Source organism: Apium graveolens, chromosome 8, assembly GCF_009905375.1.
Source record: "Apium graveolens cultivar Ventura chromosome 8, ASM990537v1, whole genome shotgun sequence".
In the NCBI taxonomy this organism is placed as follows: domain Eukaryota; kingdom Viridiplantae; phylum Streptophyta; class Magnoliopsida; order Apiales; family Apiaceae; genus Apium; species Apium graveolens.
In genome coordinates, this window is record NC_133654.1 from 17,826,428 (window position 1) to 17,838,583 (window position 12,156).

The window sequence follows — 12,156 nt, forward strand, 5'->3', positions numbered from 1 at the left end:
GAGAACACCCACTGAGGTAAGAAGTTTCTTGGGATTGGCAGGATATTATCAACAATTCGTTCAGAATTTCTCAAGGATTGCCACACCATTAACAAAGCTTACACGAAAGAATGAAAAGTTTATATGGAATGACAAGTGCGAAGAAAGTTTTCAGGAATTGAAGCGGAGATTAATCACAACACCTGTTTTGTCACTTCCAGACGATCAAGGGAATTTCGTAATTTATAGCGATGCTTCCTACAAAGGATTAGGATGTGTTCTTATACAGCACGACAAGGTGATTGCGTATGCGTCAAGGCAATTGAAACCACATGAACAAGAGTATCCTACTCATGACTTGGAGCTAGCAGCTATAGTTTTTGCTTTGAAGATTTGGAGACATTATTTGTATGGAGAAAAGTGTGAGATTTTCACGGATCACAAAAGTTTGAAATATATATTTACCCAGAAGGACCTTAATATGAGGCAAAGGAGATGGTTAGAATTGATCAAGGATTATGATTGCTCGATTAATTATCATCCCGGTAAGGCGAACGTGGTGGCAGACGCATTAAGTCGGAAGGAAAAGTTAAATGAGTTATCAGTACCTGAAGATATATATAAGGAATTTCAGAAATTGGAATTGGAAATTAGAGTTTGCGAACCTGAGGAAGCGAAAGTGTACAGTATGACTTTCCAGCCAGAGTTGTTGGAGAAAATAAATAAATGTCAGAAAGATGTAATGGATCAAGATATAAATCATTTGGTAGGTGAAGAATTATGCACGCAGAAGGATGATCAAGGCATTTTGAGATTTTCATCTAGAATCTGGATTCCACCAGTGACGGAGTTAAAGAATGAAATTTTACAAGAAGCACATAGTTCAAGATATTCCATCCATCCAGGGAGTACCAAAATGTACAGAGATTTAAAAAAGAATTATTGGTGGCCAGATATGAAGAGGGAAATTGCGGAATGGGTTAGCAAATGTTATACCTATCAGAGAGTTAAAGCAGAGCATCAAAGACCAAGCGGATTGCTACAGCCATTGGAGATTCCAGAGTGGAAGTGGGAACATATAACCATGGATTTCATAGTTGGATTACCAAGGACAAGGGCTAATCATGATGCCATTTGGGTTATAATGGATAGACTTACCAAGTCAGCTCATTTTTTTGCCTATAAATGAAAGATTTTTGCTCGACAAGTTGGTCCATATGTACCTAAAAGAAATTGTAGTTCGTCATGGAGTTCCAGTGTCTATCGTATCTGATCGAGATCCAAGGTTTAATTCAAGATTCTGGAAGAGTTTTCAAGAATGTTTGGGAACAAGACTGAATATGAGTACAGCTTATCACCCCCAAACGGATGGCCAAAGTGAAAGAACGATCCAGACAATCGAGGATATGTTACGTGTTTGTGCTATTGATTTCAAAGGAAGTTGGGACGAACATTTACCCCTGGTAGAGTTTGCTTACAACAACAGTTATCATGCCAGCATTGGAATGCCACCCTATGAAGCCCTTTATGGACGCAAATGTAGATCTCCAATATATTGGGACGAAGTAGGAGAACGCAAGATACTTGGACCTAAACTGGTACAGCAGACAAAGGAAGTTGTTGAACTTATCCAGAAAAGATTAATAGCCGCTCAAAATCGTCAGAGGAAATATGCAGACCAATCAAGGAAAGACATGGAATTTGAAGAAGGAAGCTTGGTATTATTGAAAGTATCACCATGGAAAGGACTAACGAGGTTTGGAAAGAAAGGGAAGCTAAGCCCAAGATATGTCGGACCTTTTGAGATCCTAAAGCGCGTTGGCAAAGTAGCTTACGAATTGGCGTTACCTCCGCACATGGAGCACATTCACAATGTTTTTCATGTATCGATGCTTAAGAAATATAATCCAGACTCCAGGCATGTAATAGAATATGAGCCAATAGAGCTTCAGGCAGATTTATCATATATAGAGAGTCCGATAGAGATTCTAGAGGCAAGAGAGAAAGTATTGAGAAATAAAGTGGTAAAGTTAGTAAGAGTATTGTGGAGAAACCCAAAGGTTGAAGAGTCAACCTGGGAATTAGAAAGTGATATGACAGAAAAGTACCCTCATTTGTTTTCTTAGGAGATTCTGAGGACAGAATCCTTTTAAGGGGGGAAGGATGTAATATCCGGGATATATCGTGTAATTATTTTTGATATTATTATGTGTGCCCAGTATCTATTCTGTGAGTTAATTGTTAAGTGTTATCTGTACTTGAATATTCAAAACATAATATTAATTGAGTATTTTAATTTTTATATGTCCAAAATAAAATATAGATAATTGTTATATCTTCCTAATTATTTTTATGTTGATTTATGGATTTATAAGAATCATATGAAATTTCTAAAATCTTTTTCTGGGTAATTAAAATCTATTTTATAAAAACGGGAACCAACCGACGTCAACCGTTGTTACGTTTTTGGAACCCGAAACTCTTCCGAGAACTCCTTCCTAACCTAATTGTAATATTTCGAGCATATTCCATGTTTCGACTTTTTCGATACGGCGTACGGTTTGTCCTGCGCGGGTCCCGGCGCAACATTTTCGATACAATATTCGTTTCGGTAAATCAATAAAACCCGTATTTTTGATAAACGGGAGCTTTTTATTAAACTATCCCAATTATCACTTCGTAATACGTGTAACCAGGCGCTGAGACCAAGACTGCAGTACAAATTGTACTGATTTGGATAATTATCCCGAAAACCGATACCGTTTGGATCAGTTTTTACAGATAAACGTACTGTTTTATATCCGGAATGATCCAACGGGATACAAATTTTCCGTAATTATAAATAGCCTTTTACCGTATTTTATTTCGTATCAAAATCATTTGCAGATAGTTAATTATATAATTTTCAGAGAAAAACCCTAATTACATAAACTGTTCTAAGAATCAAACAGCAAAACGAAGGCGTTACCGATCTCTGTTTTTAAAGCTTGAGTAACCAAAATGAAGGATTTGAGGTGTTCTATCAGATTCTGAGCTTTGTTTCACTGCAGAAATCAAGGTTATTTTTCTAAAAATTTATTTATTTTCGAATTTATTTTATTAAAAATATGAATTTTTGTTCGAATGATTGTTTGTATGATTTGATGATTGCATGTTGTAGAGATTGTTTTCCTGATGATTTTCATATGTCATACGTCTGATTTGGAGTTCAATAACATGTTCAAATTTTAGTTTAATTTTCGAATTTCAAAATTAGGGTTTATAACCCGTATGAATGTTCTTAATTGAAATTTTGGGGTTTCTTACTCTGTGATAGATTGATGTTGTGTTATAGTGGGTTGTGTTCTCTGTGAAATTTGCAATCTAGTCGTATAAGTTTCATGAACCAACGAGGTATGTAGAGAAGGGAGTTGTGTTTTGAAGTTTTCCGATGTTCGCCGGAAACTGGAAAATTTCACGGCCAAATTCCGGCCAACTCAGGGATTGTTAGGATGAATTGATTGCATGGTTGTGTTCCTGATGTGGTGTAGATGTGATCTGGAGGTGTTGGTGGGGTGAGGACGCCGGGAACGTGTTCTCTGGCGAACCCGACTATTTTCCGGCGACCCCCTGGAAAATTACAGTTTAGTACCTATAGTTTTGAAAACGATGCAGTTTGGTCCCTGTAGTTTCCAGACTTTGCAAAAATTGGATTTCTGTTTTAAAAATATTTAAAAATCATATTTCCTATTTATTTTTATTATAAAAATTCGTTTTTAATTTCTGAAAATTCTAAAAATTATTATTTTAATTCCGAAAATTATTTTTAATTCACAAATAAATCTGAATTAATTAGTTAATTAATTTCAGTTAATTTTTAATTGATTAATTAGTCAATTAATTCAAAAATTAATTGATTAATTGATTTAATTAATTATTAATTGATTTTAATTAGTTATTTAATTAGATTTAATTATTTAAAAATGATTTAAAAATTCTGAAAAATAGTTTCGAGCTTTAAAATATTATTCTAAATTATTTCCAAGGCTCGATAATTATTCTAAAATTATTTCGGAGCCAGAATGGGCCAACCGAACCCTGTTTATTAACCCGAAATTGATCCAACGACCCGTTTTAATTCCGAAAAATATTTTAAAAATCATTTTAAATACCCGAAAGCATATTTATGACCCGAGACTTCTTTATAGATGATATGTCATTGATTACGTGATGTATTATGTGTTATATGTGACCTGTTGTTTGACTATCGGTCTATATATTCGGTGTTTACTTGGTTATTGCATAGATTTCAATCCGTTAATCGGATTTGGGTAAAACGAAGGGTAGATAGAAGTATGTGTTGAATAGAATCCTATGAGTTGATGATTGATAGATGCTTATGATATGTGAGCAGAAGAGGCAAGGCGTAGGAAAGGGAAACAGGTAGTTGAGGAGTAAGACGATTGTGATTGAAAGCAAGTGCAGGATAGTAAGCTAATATCAGGCAAGTGTTCTGAACTTTCTCGAGATATTGTAATTCTTGATAGTCCTGTTGACATTGCAAGTGCTTTGAAGCACGGAAACCTAAATCCTGATTTCAGTTATTGTTCTTGAGCTATGAACCATATTCTTTCTAAGCCATTGATTATTGTATACCGAAACACGAACCACAAATCTACGATACTACTCCACAAATACATACAAACTAAATACCAGACACTGAACTGGATTATTATATACTCAATCCATGATATCTTATGCTTTGAAAGACCAAATCCTTGAAACCCTGAAATGTTGTTTCCTTTGTTATCCAATTCTTTCATTACCCAGCATTCAAGCTTTGAAAGTACCTTGTTGATCCTTACAAGGATTGAAACCCTTTCATTGTTAAACATTTATTGTTGTTAATAATTTCGGTTATTGTTTATTATTGCATATTCTGTTATTATGTTAGAATTGGATTGTTTTTATAAAATTTTGGACCAGATTCGTGGTCAGACCATATAATGGTCAAGTTAGGCCAATGTGTGCCTTGGATCCAGTAGTTAGAGCAATGCTGTATGCCTTGCTCGGGGTTAGTGCGTGACTGATCAGCAGCCTAACCTTGGTTTTAAATTAAAAGTATAATATCCAATTCTAAATCATAATCCATTGTTCACTTGATATCATAACCATATTCACCTGATGATCATTATTCTCAGTTTTGTCATTGTGACTTGCTGAGCTAGTTAGCTCATTTGTGCGATGTTGTTTATATTCTTTCCAGTTAAAAAGAAACCAGTTGGTAAAGAGGATCCCCAGTCCAGCGCGAGAGCTAGGGGTTCAGGTTGAGAAAGCTGAGCTAGTAGGCTTCTTTTGGAATAATTTAAGTTTGTAAAAGTTTGTAATAATGTTTAATACTCAGCTTGAATTTGAAATAGTTGGGATTTGAACGGTTTGTAATATATTAGTGTGTTTAGCTTGTGTGCATACTTTAACCTGTTGCGGTCCGTGGTGGTTGGTAAGTAGGGTCATTGCATATATTATTATTATCTTTATTATTGTTATAAGCAGGTTATAATTAAGGTGTGTGTATGGACCCCAAACTTCTGACCCGGGTTTGGAGGGCGCCACACTGTTGATCAGAACTTAGAACCAGATCAGCAATTAGAGGATGCTGAAGCCTCCATTGCTACTCACACTGTTGTTTTAGCAGAAGATACTGATTCTTTAAGTTCTGATGCTGCAAATGATGGAGATACTGGTGATGCTGCTCCAACTGCAGATGCTGATGCAGCAGGTCCTTCAGGACATGCTCCTCAACAGACTATTCTAAAGTCTGAACTGGTTAAGAAGTTTTTTACCAGAGAAGCACCAGTACCTTGGAGTGAAACTCCTGCAGGACAGGAGTGGACTAAGGAATGGAACTCAGTTTCATGTGTTCCAACTGAAAAGCATCTTGCGGAGCACTTGACTAAAGCTGATGAAATGTTAAATTCTGATGATTTCAAAACCCAGCTTAGAGTCACTACATTGAGTACTAAACATCTACAAGGTCTTCACTCAACTACTCATGCAGAGCTACACAAGATTCAGGAAGAATTTATCAAACAGGAACAAGTTTGGAAAATTGATAAGAAAAAGTTCTTCCAACCTACCTTTGACAGGATTGCTTATATTGAGAAGACTCAAGATCATCAACAAGCTCAGATTGATGATATTCTGAAAAATCAAGCTTCTCAGCAATCACAACTGACTGAAATCCAATCCTCAGTGGAATTGCTTATCTCTCTTCTACTACCTGCGGATGCCAAAAAGGGGGAGAAAGTAATTAAGTCCAAATGCAAGACTGACAAGACACTGACAGGGAAGGATGATGAAAAAGATGATCAAGGAAACCCTGGAATGGGTAGAGGTCATAGTCAAGGTAGAAGATTCACATCAAGAAAAGCTAAAATCACAAGTCACAGGACAAGTTCTGATACTGGGAAAAGAATAAGTTCTGCTGCTGGTTTAGATCTTGATGAGGAAATGTCAAGACAGTTATTTCTTCAGGAAAATCCAGGAATGGACTTGGAAAGTTTAATGGAAGAAGAAGCCAGGCTTAAATCAGAGAAAGTCACATCTAAATCTGAAGCTTCTGGTAAAAAGCCACTTCCAAAACTCAAAGGCATTGTGATCAAAGAAAGGACACATACTGAAGCAACATTGGCTAGATCACAACCGCAGATAGATCCAAGATCCAAGGGTAAAGAAAAGGTTGGTGAACCTATCAAGGTTTATGTGCCTCCTGAGGATGAAGAAATTACTGATGAAAAGGATAATCTTGCTCTGACTTCAAGAAAAATTCTTAAAACAACCTCTGACATGGCTCAAGTTGTTCAGAGTCAAGAAATTGTGAGTTCTGATATTCAGAAGAAGCAAGTAACCTCTGACATAGCTCAAGTTAACTTGATATCAGAAGATAGACTAAACACACTCTTACCAGGATTCACTAAAGCAAAACAGACTCAACCTTTGAAGACTACTGCAAGTGGTTTTGAAGCAAGAGTAGTTACTGGAAAGGAAGCAAGAGATAAAACTGGATTGGGAAGTGCTGATGAAAGAAGAATACATAACACTACCAATGATCCAACTTCCTTGAAAGAACCAGGTATTGGAGCAACTCCTGAGAGATTGAATCAACTAGAATCTGTACAGATGGTTTACCATACCTACTTGAAAGAATACATCTTGTTGTATTTCATGACAGATGGTAGGGTTTATCATATAAGACAAAATGCCATACCATTGAAGTATTTTGAAGAATTGGAGCATGTACTATTCTTACTTCAAGTGGATGACAGAATAACAGGAACTGCTGCAAACTATTTGAAAGAACAGATTCAGAGACAGAAAAGGCTTTATTCTGTTAAGTCTGACAGCACATACGTTCCAAAGTACAGAGATCACAATGGTGATATAGTTGAAATGAAGCCCAACACTGCTAAGATTATAACTACCTTTCTGGGGTACAGGGCTGTTGAATTCAATCTTGAGTCTGATAAAGCTTATTTGATCAGACTGGATCAGGATATAAGAAAAGCAAAGATCAATGATCTCAGAGCTGCAATCTTTCAAATTGGTGAAGATACTGTAGAGCTTAAAGATGCCAAAAGGAGAATGATTGATGAACTTAGATATGCTGAGAGATGTTTGTTGAAGAATTATCTCAGAACAACTCCTGACATCAGAGAGATCAGATGATGAAGCCAAGTCGAAGATCTATAACTGCTTAAATTCTGATATTTGTACAGACTGAAGTTGTTATCAGAAGTTGAATATTGGTAAAGCTTTAAGGACTGTAAGTTGTAGTTATCTAGTCTAATTCTCATGCATTTATACTTAATGTTTTTGACATCATCAAATATCTGTTAAACTTGTATATTATGCTAATTTACAAGTTGGGGGAGATTGTTAGATATATTTGATAATGTCATGGCTAATATAATTTATGTTTAGATTTCAGATCTTACTTAACAGGACAAATCAGTACTTAACCGTTGATCAGTACTTATACTGGAAGTCAGGACTTAAGGATATCAGTACTTATATTATCAAGAGATAATCATCAGAAGTTAGATATCAGAACTTAAGTGCTGAAGGACGATCAGATAAGGACAGTAGCTGATTAAAGGAAAGAAGATCAAGATAAACATAAGAAGAGATATTCATGAAGAAGGAGTTCCATGAAGAATGGAATACTTAGAAGAAAAGATATCTGATTGATATATTTTAGGAAGCAGAATTATATTCCATATCAATTAGCGATTATCTTGTAACTGTGTAGTATATAAACACAGACATAGGGTTTACAATATAAGTGTTATCATATTCGAGAAGATTATTCATTGTAACCCTAGCAGCTCTCGTGATATTTGTTCATCACTGAGAGGTAACAGTTCCATACTGTAACAGAGTTTATTATTTCAATAAAGTTTGTTTTCTGTTACTTAAGATTTTAAAGTTCGATTTGATTGTATTATACACTGTATTCACCCCCTCTACAGTGTGTGTGACCTAACAGTATTGATTACAGAGAGCTGAACAAGTTGACGATAAATAATAGGTATCCTTTACCGCGAATCGATGATTTGTTTGATCAGCTTAAGGGAGCATGTTACTTTTCAAAGATTGACTTAAGATCTGGCTACCACCAATTGAAGATAAAGCCCGAGGATATCCCTAAGACTGCATTCAGAACAAGGTATGACACTTTATTATTCAGGACAAGGTAAGACTTAAGGGTATACAATTGTACACTTAGAAAACTTAGCATACAATTGCTTTTCTCTTAACTTTTGAAGGGCAATCTGCAGATGCATTGTGTGATCTTCTGAATTCTTCGAATATATGAGGATGTCATCAATAAATACAATAACAAACTTATCCAGATACTCCTTGTATACCCTATTCATCAAATCCATAAAAGCCGCGGGTGCATTCGTCAATCCAAACGACATCACTAGAAACTCGTAATGGCCATACCTTGTTGCACTACTGATAAGTGGAATTTTATACCACTTAGAACGTCTTAAAATGGCTTAAATTGGTAGTCTTGAAATCAAGTATTTTGTGTATTTGATGCGTTTTTCTAGTGTTTATGCATTTCAGGGTATTACTTGCATTTCGGGGGAGGAATCATCAAGAATAAGCCTTGGCATGTGTTCACCATTGCGAGAGGAAAGGAATGGGCAGATTACGGCGAAGAAACGGAGCAAACCTGGATTTTTTCCAGTAGAGGCCTGCGCGCCCGCGCAGCAATGCTGAGCGGCCGCGCAGCAACCTGCGCGCCCGCGCAGCTATGCTGAGCGGCCGCGCAGGGTCGGGGAAAAAGATAAATTATTTTAGACTTCTACTTCTGTTCGGCTTCCAACTTCTATGTAATCTGAGTTTTATGGGACTATTATATAGGTAGATTTGAGACGTTTTCACAGAGAGTATTAAGGGGATTATGTTTTAGATTGTGTTTTACGCAAGAAGCGAATGAGATAAGGAAGAAGACCGATTTAGCACACCGCAATGAAGAGGAAGCATATTTTCTTGTGATTCTTGTTTCGTTGTAACGTTGGATGCTAGTTTTCTTGCTTTGACTTATTTACTCTTGTGACGTACTCTGTTTTAATATAATTAGTTTAGTTATTATTTTCTTGTGTTTGTTTGTCATGATTTCATATGAACCCATGATGGCGATAAGTTCTATTATGGGCTAATCGTGATCATGGGGTTGCAACGGATTTATTATGGAATTCTTTAGTTAATTGTTTAATACTTTAGTGTGTGATGATTGCATGATATCTAGTATTGGTTGTGCGTATTCGTCTTATGTGCGTCGCGAACATATAAGATAGGGTGTTAATCTCTTGTGAAGCGACGGTGGATCTTGAGATTTAGAACTTGCCATGCTAGCATAGGTTCATGTACGTTGTGCATGATTAGTGGGTAACTCTAACAGTTTTATTTGCCCTATGTAATCAAAAAAGGAATAACTTGAGCTTAAATCGTTGTGTTTTCAATTTCTGTAGACATATAGGAACTCAACATAATTGATGACTATTCAACTTCTATCTTAATTGTGGATGCTTGGTAGAATGGTATTAGTACAATGAAAGTTGGCTTTTGTCAGTTTCGTATTATTCGATTAATATCATCACTGTCACATGCTAAAGGTAATAACAATGGCTATAGAAGGAAGTAATAATGAAGTTGTGATCTCATGAGTGTTTTATTATTGATAAATTGAAGTGTTAGTTAAGTGGTTAATTAAGTAGTTAATTATAGTTAATATTTAATCAACAATTTTAAGTGTTATTATCTTAACATTGAAAAGTAATCATACATTGGTGAGTGAGTTTAATTAGACAATAACTTAGTCTGAGTCTTTGAGGGAACGAACTAGAAAATATTCTATATTACTTGCGAACGCGTATACTTGCGTGAATATTAGCGCGTGTTTTCGCCCTAACAAGTTTTTGGCGCCGCTGCCGGGGACTCGGCGTATATGTTTAGTTTATGTACTTACCATCATTGGTCATTAGGACTCAGTGATTAGGACGTAGTAGTTACTTACTCTTTTCGGTTGTGTTTCAGGTACTTTAGCAAGCGTTTATGCAAACTCGTTCTCGTGCTCGCAAGAGGACTTTAGATATAGCTGAGGAGATAGACGAAGTTCTTGATATTCCGGAGAAGTTAGATTTTGAGGATTCAGGATTCAGGAACTGAGCAGAAAGAACCAGTAAACATGGGAGATCGTATTGTTCAAGCTGATCCAGCTCTTATGGATTTTTCTCGGCCTAAAATTGATGACATTCAGTCAAGCATCCTTCATCCGGCTATTCAAGCTAACACCTTTGAAATCAAGCCGGGCACTATTCAGATGGTGCAGAATTCTGTTTCTTTTGGAGGAGCGGCAACTGAAGACCCCAACATGCACATAAGGAATTTTGTCGAGATCTGCAGCACTTTTAAGTATAATGGCGTGACTGATGAGGCTATCAAGTTGAGGCTTTTCCCATTCTCACTGAGGGATAAGGCTAAAGACTGGTTACATTCTGAACCAGCTGGGTCCATCACTACATGGCAAGATCTTGCGCAAAAGTTTCTGGTGAAGTTTTATCCAATGGCAAAGACTGCTGCTATGAGGAGTGCTCTTATTCAGTTTGCGCAGCAACCTACAGAATCTATGTGCGAGGCTTGGGAACGCTACAAGGAAATGTTGAGAAAATGTCCACATCATGGAATGCCGGATTGGATGGTGATCACTGGTTTCTATAATAGTTTGGGGGCCCAATCTCGGCCCATGCTCGATGCAGCAGCTGGAGGCGCCTTATGGGCTAAAAGCTATACTGAGGCGTATAATCTTATATAGACGATGGCTGCAAATGAGCATCAAAACCCAACTCAGAGGATGACGTCAGGCAAGGTAGCGGGTATTCTGGAAGTTGATGCAGCCACCGCTATCGCAGCCCAGCTCCAAGCGCTATCAATGAAGGTTGATTCTCTGGCTATGTATGGAGTTAATCAAATAGCTATGGTTTGTGAGCTTTGTGCAGGTTCTCATGCTACGGATCAGTGTTCTCTTGTAAACGAATCTGTTCAGTATGTGAATAATTATCAGCGACAACAGCAGCCTGTGCCAGCGACCTATCATCCTAACAACAGAAATCATCCAAATTTCAACTGGGGGAATAATCAGAATGCTATTCAGCCACCATATCAGCAAGGAGTGAGTAAATAGTTTAACCCACCTGGATTCTAGCAACCACAACAGTATGCTACAAGGCAATCATATCCTCAACAGGGAAGTACAGCTGCACCCACTAGTGCTGATTTTGGGGAACTTAAGTTGTTGTGCAAGAGTCAGGCGGTTTCTATCAAGACCTTGGAAAATCAAATCGGTCAATTAGCCAATGCAGTGCTCAATCGTCAACCTGGCACTCTTCCCAGTGACACGGAAGTACCAGGCAGGAAGGAAGCTAAAGAGCAAGTTAAGGCTATTACCTTAAGGTCTGGAAAAGTGGCTGATACTGAAAAGGCAAAGGAAGTAGAAGCTGAAGTTAGAGATGAAGAATCTAAGCAAAAGGAGAAAGCGGCGGAACCAAGGAAGACTACTGTTGAACACACTCTGCCTGAGGCTAATACAGGGGAGAAACAGCTCTATCCTCCACCACATTTTCCTAA

At 37.1% G+C, this 12,156-nt stretch overlaps 1 non-coding gene across 1 annotated transcript; it reads right to left on the bottom strand.

The window, feature by feature from the left end:
- Positions 1–11,110: 11,110 nt before the first annotated feature.
- On the bottom strand, positions 11,111–11,217 carry LOC141681830 (small nucleolar RNA R71). The gene has a single exon (XR_012559253.1). It is a non-coding gene; the product is annotated as a small nucleolar RNA R71 (small nucleolar RNA).
- Between the last annotated feature and the right edge of the window lie 939 nt (positions 11,218–12,156).